The sequence below is a fragment of the Sitophilus oryzae genome, unplaced genomic scaffold (assembly GCF_002938485.1).
Source record: "Sitophilus oryzae breed Bouriz unplaced genomic scaffold, Soryzae_2.0 scaffold_306_pilon_pilon, whole genome shotgun sequence".
Lineage (NCBI taxonomy): Eukaryota > Metazoa > Arthropoda > Insecta > Coleoptera > Curculionidae > Sitophilus > Sitophilus oryzae.
Window position 1 is genome coordinate 647,341 of NW_022146870.1, and position 13,289 is coordinate 660,629.

General features: G+C 31.0%; 1 protein-coding gene across 1 annotated transcript in view; it reads right to left on the minus strand.

The window, feature by feature from the left end:
- The window catches only part of LOC115884621, a 134,193-nt gene extending 121,491 nt beyond the window's left edge, over positions 1-12,702 (minus strand). The window contains exon 1 of the mRNA XM_030903259.1: positions 12,459-12,702. The gene's annotated coding sequence lies outside the window, so the exon portion shown is untranslated. The remainder of the gene's footprint in view (positions 1-12,458) is intronic.
- Positions 12,703-13,289: the final 587 nt, after the last annotated feature.

Below are 13,289 nucleotides of genomic sequence, written 5' to 3' on the forward strand. Positions count from 1 at the left end.
AAAATTTTTCTTAACGATACCGTGATTTCTTTGCTCAATAACGGAGCTCAAATTGCCTTTATAATGTTTGAACAATTACACGTTTATTCTCATATCTGTCCTTCAGCAATTGCCATGCTATATCAAAATTGTGATCGCTGATTTCTAGTGACTGAACTACCTGAATCGAGTCATTCTTTAATGCCGAAAAGTAAAAATAAAAGCGTGAATTTGTTGAATGACGGATTATCAAGAACAAGTGCATTAAATCCCTCATAAAAGGGTAAAGTTCTCGTATGTTCCATTAAAATGCGGCAGGTCGATTTGAGGTAGTTTTATGTTCATTGACGGATTTAAATAATTATTAGGAACTACTTGATTGTTGTTAGAGTGTGTTTTATTAGTGTTAATTAAATAATCTGAAGCTTGAAACTAAAGTAAAAATATTATGTCTTCAAAGTCATTCCTCTCAGCACAAATTTCGTCAGAATTGTCAATTAATTATATAGAAAGTTGTACAGTTTGGAATTCGTTCCATGTTTCATCTAATCTTTGTAAACAAATACATTTTCATCGATTATATGATTCGCACTGCATCATAACATTGTTCAAGCCGAAATATCGATTTTAAGCATATTGCAGTGAACTTTTAATGTTTTGAATTCTTCGTCCGACATTGTTACTATTTATTATAATTGGTTTAATAAGTATGTAAGTTGATATGTTTTAATTTAAGTTTGCTAATTATTTTATTTTACCTATTATTTCAAGTATTGACCCCCATGCAAACGTTAGCGTGAAAAATTCTTCGGAAGTCGTTTTGAAACCGACATGTAAACGAATAATATCCAGAAATAACCGGCTAAATTGAATGCTATGATTTTGCTATGATTTGGTTTTAAAAATTCACTCTTTGGATGTCAAAACTACTGTAAATGCTTGAAATTATGTTAATTATACAACTATCCTACCTGATACTATGCTATTTTAACGACTATAATGTGTTTTTTATGATATATATGAGATTAAATTGACTTTATTGTAAAAATCAAAGATTGCTTTGGTCATTAAATGATTGTATGACTAGGTATAAGGAATACCTACTTGATGAATTGGCTGTGTCTTGCTGAACTGATTCTGTTATGAATTTGCTTCATTTTTGTTTGTTGAAAAATGTTAGGTTCACACTCCTTTTCCGTTGTATTTCTTGCTGATTATCCTCAACCGATTTTTGATGCTATTCTGCGATCGAAGGACCAATGTTTTTGTCTTGAATAATGATTATGCAGTGACATGTTATTTATTGTGTGATGTTGTGATTGAAAGGAAGTTGTAACTTCTATGAAACTTTATTTGCTATGTGTGATTTACAAGAATGTGTGTACATTTCTTTTCTTGAACATGGCTGCTATGTCATTCTCTACGTCACCAATATGGCGCGCTTTAGGCGGCGTAAATTCAAATTTCTATAAGTAACAAACGGCTATAATCTATGTACTGTAGATTATTTTTAAATTACAATTTTTTTTTTTTTTTTTTTTTTTTTTTTTTTTTTTTATATTTCATTTTATTTTCATTCAAGTCCTGTTTGATTAAATTCACAAAATAAAAAAAAAAAAAAAAAAAAATGGTTTTTTTTTAAATATTTTTTTACGATTCCAGGTTTTGTGTGAGTTCCTGTTGTCTTTTTCATGCTTCCAGTTAGTTTTATGCCCGTGAAGCTGTGAAAACATTTATTATCTTCAAGTTTCTGTAAGTCAAGCACTTAATTACACTTTAACACAGATCTCTGATATTATTTAATAATTGATTTTATTGATACAGTAGTTTATTGTTTAGCTCTTTTAATTGTGTTGATTTCTGCATTTACTAACATTGTTCAAATTCCAAATAAATATTTTTGAGTAATTTTTTGTAATTATTCATACTAAGAAGACGTAAAAAAGTATATTAATCTTCATCTTAACCTCCTGAACAGCCCGCCCTTAAAAACCGGAAACGGAAATATTTTCATAAAATTGAAATTGTCATGTCTATGTCATGTCAAATGTCCCAGCCGCCATATCTGAAAATTAGTTACCCAGGCTGCCACGCTGTTTCCATAATTTAACATTGACTTGACACTTCTTCTTGTATTTATTATTTTATGATGACAACCGACCACAAGAAATAGTTTTTTGTTTCAACAGACAAAAATAAATCATTAAAAAAGTTAAATTTTTCATTGTAGTCGGTTCGCGTATTAATAATTTTCTTTCTTTAACTATTTTTAATGACTTTTATGTTTTAAAAGGTGGTGTAATGTGTTTTATGGTTGATGGGTGATTGTTCCTGACTATGTAAGGTAAGTACTAGTACAACATATTTTAATGTTTGTAGAAGGAATATTTTATATGTTATTTTATAAAATATTTTGAGTAAATCAATCGATGCGTATATTTTTGATCTGTATACTGGTACTATATTCTTATACAGATAAAAACATTTGGTGAGTTTTGATTGAGATCATAAATTTAAGTTAGAGGATTCTGACAGATTAAGTTGAGAATGTTTTTTTTAAAGGAAAAAAAAAAAAAAAAAAAAAAAAAAAAAAAAAAAATACATTTATAAAAAATTTGTTATTATGTAATGTAAATACAGCATATTTTAATGCTTGTTACAGGAATAGTTTGATATTTTATACAGTGTCTTGCAAAAGTTCGTCGGGTATCTGTAGCCTCTGTAGGTCCTATAAAAAAACTTATAAATTTTGTTTGTGTATAGGTTCTGTTCGTTTTCCTGTTATTACCGATTCTGAACCGTCCTAGAATTGTGACGCGTATGTACAGAAGGAAATAGGAAGACATTATTTCATTTGCGCATGCACTGGAGAGTTCTAGGACGATTCAGAATCGATAATAACAGGAAAACAAGCGACCTTATATCCTCAAGTGTAGAAACTAGGATTCTATTTTTACCGGAAATACCGTTAACTTCTACAGGATGGCTCAAAAAAAGTGTGAGGGGATATGGATAACTTTTAAATAAGAAACTTTTTTTTTTTTTTTTTTTTTTTTTTTTTTTTTTTTAAAATATAATAATTAAATTTGCTTGGATAATTTCAGAGATATAAATAAATAAATTTTGGACAGAAAAAAAGTATAGATATTAAAAATATAAAATGTCTCCTGAAATCAAGGTAGGTAGGTACTATAAATATTGCAATTTTAAATGACCCTATGTCACTATGACTCCAAATTCGATGGCAAATTTTATGGAATATAAAATAATTTTGATTAATTTTTTTAAATCGTGCATCCCAAAATGATGTTTTTTTTGTATTTAAACTACAGATTTTAAAATTTTTAACGGTTTTGCAAATATTCACAATATTATTAAAAATAAAAAAAAAAAAAAAAAAAAAAAAAAAAAAAAAAAAATTTGACAATAATTTAAATTCTAAAATTCGATGGTACGCATTTTAAGCTTAATTAATTGTACTCTTGAGTATGTTTTGAACAAGAACCTCTATAATATACTATTCAAATTCACAGAAACTGATTTGCTAGTAAACATAAAATCTAAGTTTATCAGTATATGTATGAACTTCAGACCAGATGTCTCATCTACAACAGCTATATCGAAGGATAACTATATAGGCAGGAGAAGTATAGTGATAAGTATCGTGTGAAACCAATCGGATCAAAGAACACACGCTGTGCAATTGAATGCGAATAAATGCGTATATTGTTTTAAAGTGAATGTAAAAAGGGGGCTTTTTAAGGAAAAAGCTATGCTAAAAGTTATCTAGCGTGCTGTGAATAAATTAATATTATCTATAGGTACTAATATATAAAATCCTTAAGTGACTGACTCACTGATTAATCACGATCCTGCTCAAACCACTCAACGTAAGAAGCTCAATTTTGGCCTACAGGTTGATTCTAGGGTGTAGAGGTTCGATAAGAAGGGATTTTTCGAAATTACAGTTCCAAAGGGGTGAAACCACCCCTCAAATATTACAATATTTTTTATTTAAAATCGGTCAAGTTTCTGAAAAAACGCCTAAACACGTATATTTTATTTTGTTTTTTACATATTTTAAGATTTTTTAAAAATGTATACAGGATGTTTCGAAAAATCTGGTCATTGATTAATCACGATTCTGCTTAGCGCTTGACGTAAAAAGCTGATTTTTGGAAAACGGATTGACTTTAGGGTGTAGAGGTTCGATAAGAAGGGATTTTTCGAAACTCGAATTCTAAGGAGGTGAAATCACTCCTCAAATATTAGAATATTTTTTAGTTAAAAACCGGTGAGTTTTTTGGAAAAACTCTTAAACACGTATATTTTATTTAGATGTTTTACATATTTAAGATTTTTTAAAAAATTATACAGGGTGTTTCATAAAATATGACCATTGAGTAATCACGATTCTGCTTAAACTGCTTGACGTTTAAAAGTACTTGGAAGAAAATTATAAATCGAAGAAATATTAAGACTTTAACACCCCGTAGCATAGTGGTTCCCCTTAATTAGCTGCGCGGTCATAACTGTTATATATCTAGATATAGCTTGACTGCACCTTTTTTAATAGAAACTGATAACAAATGCTAAATAAATGTATATAAAAAAACTTAATGTAATATGTATTTGTAAGAGCGCGTAAGAAAAATAAAATATTTTTTTTTGTTTATATAGCATAATATATGAATGGTGTTAATATCAATTTAATATTCAAACAACATTAACGAAAGAAGCTAAACTCACCTTAGATGTCGGGACACTTGTGTAATGCTCTCACTATGATCACGCAATTTGCAATCTATAAAAATAAAATATACTTGAGCATCACTGGAAAACGCACATGATCACATCACCATGATCGAGTATATAAAATAGTTAAATATTTTTAATATTGTTTCGTAGCTAAGCGACAAGGCGTCTCTCCCACGCACAAAAGGGATGGCCACAAAGCGACATTGCATAATATTGTTGTTCCGCAGCTAAGCGACAAGGCGTCTCTCCCACGCACAAAAGGGATGGCCACAAAGCGACATAGCATAATATTGTTGTTCCGCAGCTAAGCGACAAGGCGTCTTTCCCACGCACAAAAGGGATGGCCACAAAGCGACATAGCATAATATTGTTGTTCCGCAGCTAAGCGACATGGCGTCTTTCCCACGCACAAAAGGGATGGCCACAAAGCGACATAGCTTAATATTGTTGTTCCGCAGCTAAGCGACAAGGCGTCTTTCCCACACACAAAAGGGATGGCCACAAAGCGACATAGCATAATATTGTTGTTCCGCAGCTAAGCGACAAGGCGTCTTTCCCACACACAAAAGGGATGGCCCCAAAGCGACATAGCATAATATTGTTGTTCCGCAGCTAAGCGACAAGGCGTCTTTCCCACGCACAAAAGGGATGGCCACAAAGCGACATAGCATAATATTGTTGTTCCGCAGCTAAGCGACAAGGCGTCTTTCCCACGCACAAAAGGGATGGCCACAAAGCGACATAGCTTAATATTGTTGTTCCGCAGCTAAGCGACAAGGCGTCTTTCCCACGCACAAAAGGGATGGCCACAAAGCGACATAGCTTAATATTGTTGTTCCGCAGCTAAGCGACAAGGCGTCTTTCCCACGTACAAAAGGGATGGCCACAAAGCGACATAGCATAATATTGTTGTTCCGCAGCTAAGCGACAAGGCGTCTTTCCCACGTACAAAAGGGATGGCCACAAAGCGACATAGCTTAATATTGTTCCGCAGCTAAGCGACAAGGCGTCTTTCCCACCAATTTTTTAACGGAAAACAAGACTCTTACATATTAAAAAAATTGGGTCCAGTTCGTGTGATTTGCATTTTAAGTTCTAACTATTCGCAAAGGTATACCGATTATGTTTGCACATATGTACCTACATGTTTTTTCATATTGACGAGGTTAAATTTATTTTAAATGTTGAACAAATAAAAGAGACAGTTGTTTCATTTTATAAATACAATTTTATTGTCATTTGATATACAGTGTGTCTACGAAATAAGTTGACACGAAGAGGAAAAAATAAGTTACTTTTATTTTAAGACAAAAAGTCAATCTTTAACCACCCGGTATAAGATCCGGTGGCAATTCGCGGCAGCCAGTTTACAAATTTATATGCAATATACTTTAAGCAACAAGTATTTTCATACCGTTTAAGAGGATTTGAAAGGGAAAGTAGTTAAAAGTCTTAAAGAGTGACAAGCAAAAATGTAAAAATACTATTTTTGTTACCTTCAAATAAATTGCCATAAACTAATATTACTTAGGTTTAATTTAGTGCAAAAAAGAAAAAAAAAACAGTTCTTTTTACCTTCTTTTCGAACGTCCATTACAGAAAAGGCAACAGCTTTTATCAATTTTAATAAAATAAGTAATTAATTGGCGTTATCTGAAAACTGTTTATGTCAGCTTGATAGATACCAGTAGCAAAAATGTGACATTTCTAATAAAAAAAGCGCTACACTAGGCTTATTTGATTTTGTTATTTATTATGTATCGTTTACAGGGGAATATAAGAAAAGTATTAGCAACAGTTTCATGCAAACATTTTGAAATTAATATTTCTAAGTAATGGCCTATCTGGGCGTAGCTACGAAACCAAGCTGAATCTGACCTATGTTGATATGGAAAATAATTTGAAACACCCTGTATATTACGGAAATTAATAAAGAGTATCAACAATTTACGAAAAAAATAAATCATTTGCATTTGTTAAAATAAACATCTAAACATGACCTTCCAGTGTTATCCGAACCCCCTTTACATATGCGCGCTCACAGCGGCAATAAATACCACCAAAGGACAATGGTAATAATTACATTAGTAACGTTGCGCAAATAACTTAATCATTTCGCCAGTCAAGAATGGCTTTAACACGTATTAATTAGACGCGGCTTAAAGCCGGCTTACTCTGACTTACAACCTACGCAAGGTCGGGGAAGCAGAACTTGATTGCGGCAGGTACTCGCTCTCGCAGTCCTGAGAACTTGTGCGGTCGTATTTCAATAGAAAATCGTCTTACAGGCAATAAAATTGCTACTGCAACGCATAAGCGCCCGTTTTCTTTTAACGCAGGGGACTTAGGTTCAGAGCACTAAAGGGAAACGTATAACTGGCCGTGTATATCGCCAAGGACGGTTTCTTTATTGTGAAGTCAATAATATTACTGCTTTATTTTTTTACTTAATAATAATAAGGGAACACACCACCAGTCCCACATAGGAACGGAATTATTGAAATACTTTTGTAACTTTGTGTGTTGCTTTTTTTGAATTTGTTTGCGTTGATGTCACGTTTTAATCTAGTCACGTTTTAGGAATACATCTATCTTTGACTGTCTTTCACGCAAAAACTACTGAATGGATTTTAATAAAACTTTACAATCATCATCATCATCATTTTCAGCTTCTTCAACGATTTCCAATTATGGTGTAGCCTTCCTCACATACTCTCTTTGTAGTTGGACCCATTGTTGTCTATTGTTGGAAGCGCGCCCAAGTTATCCCTGCTAATTTCCTAATATCATGGTTCTATCTCAGGTTCGGTTTTCTTCTAGGTCTCTTAATTCCTCGTGGGTACCATGCTGTAATTTTGAAACTTGAAGATACTTTGATAGTTAGCAGGTCCTCATTTGCAGGTACTGAGGTCCCTGGATTCGGGAGGCTACTCAGCTATAGTTGATATGTTTGGTGCCAATATCTTTAGACTATGAACTATACCACTCTTTGGTTTTGACTGTTCACCTGTTTGCCAAGATATTCGCCCAGGCACGGTTGAAAATTATTAGTACACGCATCAAGGCCCTTAGTGTCACACGTCATACCGAAACAAAAACATCGGCACGAATGGACAGTAACACTGTAACCCTAGTTACGTAATGAGAAAACATTTACTTTACCTTTAATAAAACTCTTTGTCACAATGACCAAAACTTACTTACCAAATTAACCTCAGTGTGTCCCTAACGGGAGTCTAAAAGCTATTACCTAACACCTATCATCTCTGTTCATTTTCTGATTTCCTCCTCCCTAGTTTGTGAATAATATTTTAAAAATCATTAATTGTTTATCTATACAGAGTGTCTAAAAACTGAATGTTTTGGATTTAAAGAATTATATTTATTTTTTAATTAGGCGGGTCATCTCATAATAGACAGAGAGCTCGCTACATGAAAAACCTTATCATCGTTACATGGCTAATTTTTTGTGTGAAGTATCCTTTTGCGTAGCCATTGCGAAATAGTCATGTCTGCCAGCGCGATCCCGGGGCTTAAAGCGGGGGCGGCCAATCGAAAGGGTGAAATTTTGACACTAAAAATATTATAAGGTACACGAGTTATAATTGCCAAATAGCTTTTATTTATTATTAGGAAACGTGTAAAATTGTTGACAGACATTTTTCTCGTGGCTGAAATGCCGGCAGACAACGCGAAAGAGGCATAGAATTTTGACAAAAGAAAATCACCGCATACATGCATTTCGGTTGGTGGAATGTCATGTTTATTATTAATTAATTTAAAAAGCAGTATGCAAAAGGGCAGAGAAAAAAATAGTTATTGAAATAATAAAAAAATATATTTATAATATAATCGTATATTATATGATTTATCTATACTTAAACGGATGAGGCGGCCAGCGTTCCCTGAATAAAGCGCTAGGGTAATATCGCGCTTTTCATAACTGTCTGCAGCTGATTGAGCCACGATCTTTTTGTCTGTCCTTTTGCATACGGCTTTTAAAATAAATAAATATGACATTTCACCAATCGACATGCAAATATGCCATAATTTTTTTCATTCTTCAAATTTCATTTTTTAATAATTTTTAAAATTTCATGCCTCTTTCGCGTTGTCTGTCGGCATTTTACCGATTAGAAAAATGTCTGCCAACAATTTTCCACGTTTCTTAATAATAAATAAAAGCTATTTTCGCAATTATAACTCATGTATCTTATAATATTTTTAGTGTCAAAATTTCACCCTTTGGTCGTTTGGCCGCCCCCGCTTTAAGCCCCGGCATCGCGCTGGCAGACATGACTATTTCATAATGACTACACAAAAGGATACTTCACACAAAAAATTAGCCATGTAACGATGATAAGGTTTTTTATGTAGCCAACTCTTAGACTATAACTCAGAGCCAAGAAATCTTAAAAGATACCCAATCTTATTAATTTAGAGCATATTTTTTTTCAGGATTTGATAATCAAAGCATTTTGCAAAGCCATTTAATGTAATCAATTTCATGCCTACAGATGAAACAACGAGTGAAACAAAGAGACCAAAACCTTTTCAAAAATTTTTGCAGAGGAAAAAAGTGGAACTCCACATAATTAAGCGACAGAAAAGGTTACAAAAGTATGTCAATAATTCCAATGTCAATAATTAAATTATACAGGGTTGTTCACCACATACGACACGGAGTATTGTAGCTAAACGATGAGATTTTTACAAATTGTAAGTTTTGGGTTCGATGAAGGACTATTAGAGGTACAATTTAAAAATAATTTTACAAGATACACAGTGTCCCAAATAAGTAAAAAATATCAAAGTTGTATTTTTTTAAATGGAACACCCTGTATATTATTACATTTTAGTTTCTACGATTAAAATAAAGGTAAATTTGATTAAGATTTATTATACTTTACCGTTTTTGAAATATTTTCAATTTTGTGAAATTGCAGTAAAAATTTTAAGTCTTCATTTCTCCAAGGGTATCAAAGTTTTTAATACTAAATATTTACTGAAGTTTATTTACTGATCAGTTATTGTGTTGCAATAATAAAAATAATACTACCTTATACAGAGTGTCTAAAAATTTATTTTAAATAATTATTAGCTTCAAACGGCAATAACTTGTTTAATTTAAATGGAACACCCTGTATATTTTACGAGAATCAGATGCACAATTTAATTGTCTATCAAATTATATTATACCATTTTTACCTATCTCTTTAAGTTTCCGTAGAAAATGCATTTTCTTGTAATTTAGAACTTATTTATCAATATACCCATGGACTATTGACATTTTTAGATTATTTTTAAAGATGTGCCAAATTTTTAAAGAGTACAGATACTAATATTGTCGATATAATTCGTTTATTTGATTAAAAAATAAAAAAAAACTGTTTAAATATTTGTTAAAGAGGACCAAATATGATTCCAGTATTCAAACTACATTAACTGACTGTTTGCGTTGATTAATAATAATTGCTCCAAATACTAAAAATTGAATTTTGTATGGGCATTAGACAGTGTGATAAAAGTAACACCTTAAAAATGATATTTCATTTTTTAATAAATGCTTATTTATAACAACAAAGACTTTAATTTGATAACTTATTATTATATTGATTTCTGACTCAAAATCCACATTTATTTATAATAATTTATTAACGAACACAATTAAGTATGTCATTAATTAGTATATGGGCGGAAATAATGGTGTTATATTTAATTAATGGTATACTCTTTTATAAAGATTTAAATAGTTTTTTTGCATATTAATGGGGTAGTAATATTATCGTTTTGCTAAAACGATAATATTACTAGTCTGTACATTTTGTGCATTTGTTGCTTTAAAAACAATCTAAAATGTCAATATTCCATGGATATATTGATAAATGAGGTCTAAATTATAAGAAAATGCATTTTCTACGAAAACTTGAAGGGATAGGTAAAAATGGTATAATACAATTTGATAGACAATTTAATTGTGCATCTGATTCTCTAAAATATACAGGGCATTCCATTTAAATTAAACAAGTTATTGCCTTTTGAAGCTAATAATTATTTAATATATATTTTTAGACACTCTGTATAAGGTAGTAATTATTTTATTATTGCAACACAATAACTGATCAATAAATAAACTTCATTAAATATTTAGTATTAAAAACATTGATACCCTTGGAGAAATAAAGCTTTAAAATTTTTACTGCAATTTCATAAAATTGAAAATATTTCAAAAACGGTAAGGTTTAAGTATAATAAACCTTAATCAAATTTACCTTTATTTTAATCGTAGAAACTAAAAAATGTAATAATATACAGGGAGTTCCATTTAAGAAAATACAACTATGATACAGATTTTTATTTATTTGGGACACTCTGTATCTTGTAAAAATATTTTTACATTGTAGCTCTAATAGTCCTTCAACGAACCCCAGACTTACAATTTGTAAAAATCTCATCGTTCAGCTACAATACTCCGTGTCGTATGTGGTGAACAACCCTGTATATGTCAAATAATTCAATGTTTGCTAGTCCCCAGACTTACAAAACAATAATTGGTGTCATATTTATCATTATTGTCGTAATATTAAAAACTATTTCATAAATCGTTTTTTTTTATTTCACTTATTTTAAAAATTCTCTTATATAATATTTTACCTCAAATCAATCATATTAACCTCAATTTACCGGAATTAGGAAGTACCAGAGGACGGATAAATATTTTTACACTCAAATGATGATATTTTGGATGAACCAATGTTAATCAAATTCCATTAAAAAAATTGTTTTGCTCTACACCTAGAACTACAAACTGTATCGTGATAAAATTGTTAGAGGTCACTATAGATGGCGTTGTTTTGAAATGTTTCAAATTTTGATTTTCTTAGAAGAAATTAAATAGTGTGCTATAACTTTTATATTGCAAAATATTTTGCAGATAAATTTAAGAAAAAATTGGTATTTTCGATTTTGTGTTGCTCTAACACCCTCTAGAGGCCAACTTTTCGAACGATTTCCATTGGCCGATTTACCTATCTATAAATATTTTATCGATATAACTTTTCCCGAGTTAGATCGACATCCGCTGGTTTTGGACTACCCTATACAAATTGTGGTCTTTCAATGTCTTAACCTAAGAATTTGTTATTTTATTCTACACGAATATTTAATTTTTAATGCATTTAAATGCCTCCAAATAGGAAATCCATGTTTGTTTCATTTTTTTTGATGTTTGAACACACCTTTAAGTTTTTAAATTAAGTTATATATGAAGAAAAATTAACTAAAAATTATTTAAAAAATAATTCCATGGATATATTGATAAATGAGGTCTAAATTATAAGAAAATGCATTTTCTACGAAAACTTGAAGGGATAGGTAAAAATGGTATAATACAATTTGATAGACAATTTAATTGTGCATCTGATTCTCCTAAAATATACAGGGCATTCCATTTAAATTAAAGAAGTTATTGCCGTTTGAATGTTTTCCTGCTACTTTAATTCCCATAAGAACCAGTCTATTTATTACTACAATATTGTTGTCAAACTAAATTTTCCAACATTGCTATTCGGTTACTAGCAATTTTATAATATACAAATTATTACAAATATTTTATAAAAACTATAATTAATAATATTTACTGTCGCTGCGATCTAAATCCAGAATCCAGAGTGGACCGCAAATCTTATCCCCTATAACAAAATAAAAATGAACTTACCCACCTCTGACAAATACTACAGCTGTCTGACGCACAATTTTGAGGTTATTTCTCACTTGTTCTGAAATTCGTTTTTCTATCGCCTTACCATTAACATAAATTAAAGAAAAACACTTCAGATATGTTAGTTATTATGAAGATATAATTTATAAACAATTAACTGTCCATTTCAACACTAAAAAGTCTTAAATTTGCTGAAAGTACATGCAAAATGTGCTACAGCACCACACTCGACTAACCATCGCGCATCTTTACTGTCAGAATTGGAAAGGATGTGGCGTACGTTGAGGAGTGCCGCAGTTGTGATGCAATTGTACGATGTTTAGTACATTTCTTGTTAAAACGTACGTGTTTAGATTTAATACTGAAACTATTGATTACTTTAGACTTTAGGATAATTATCTACAAATAAATCAATATATCGCAAGCAGTAGTAATCAGTAGCAGGGTATAAAATAAACAATAATAGATATTTAGATTATATGAAACGTTTTTAAGATTTCTAAAAATGGCGGGAATATACAGTGTGTAAATTAATAAGTTCGAATTAGGAGGTAATTTTCTTTATTTTTATTCATATAGGGTGAAACAAAATTCCTGTTTTATTTTCAACAATGACTCACACTAAATAGGTGTTTGTAACTTCAATAGGTGTTTGTAAAGGGTAAAATAAAAATAATAAATAAACAATAAAATAGGTAAATAAATAAATAAAATTTGGTGTGCCGATGTTACTAATCAAATCACGTTGTTAGATAGAATCAGGGGTGGATGGGGAAGTGGAAATCGGCCCGGGAAAAACAGGCAACCGGCCCAAATCCACAAAAACAAAATG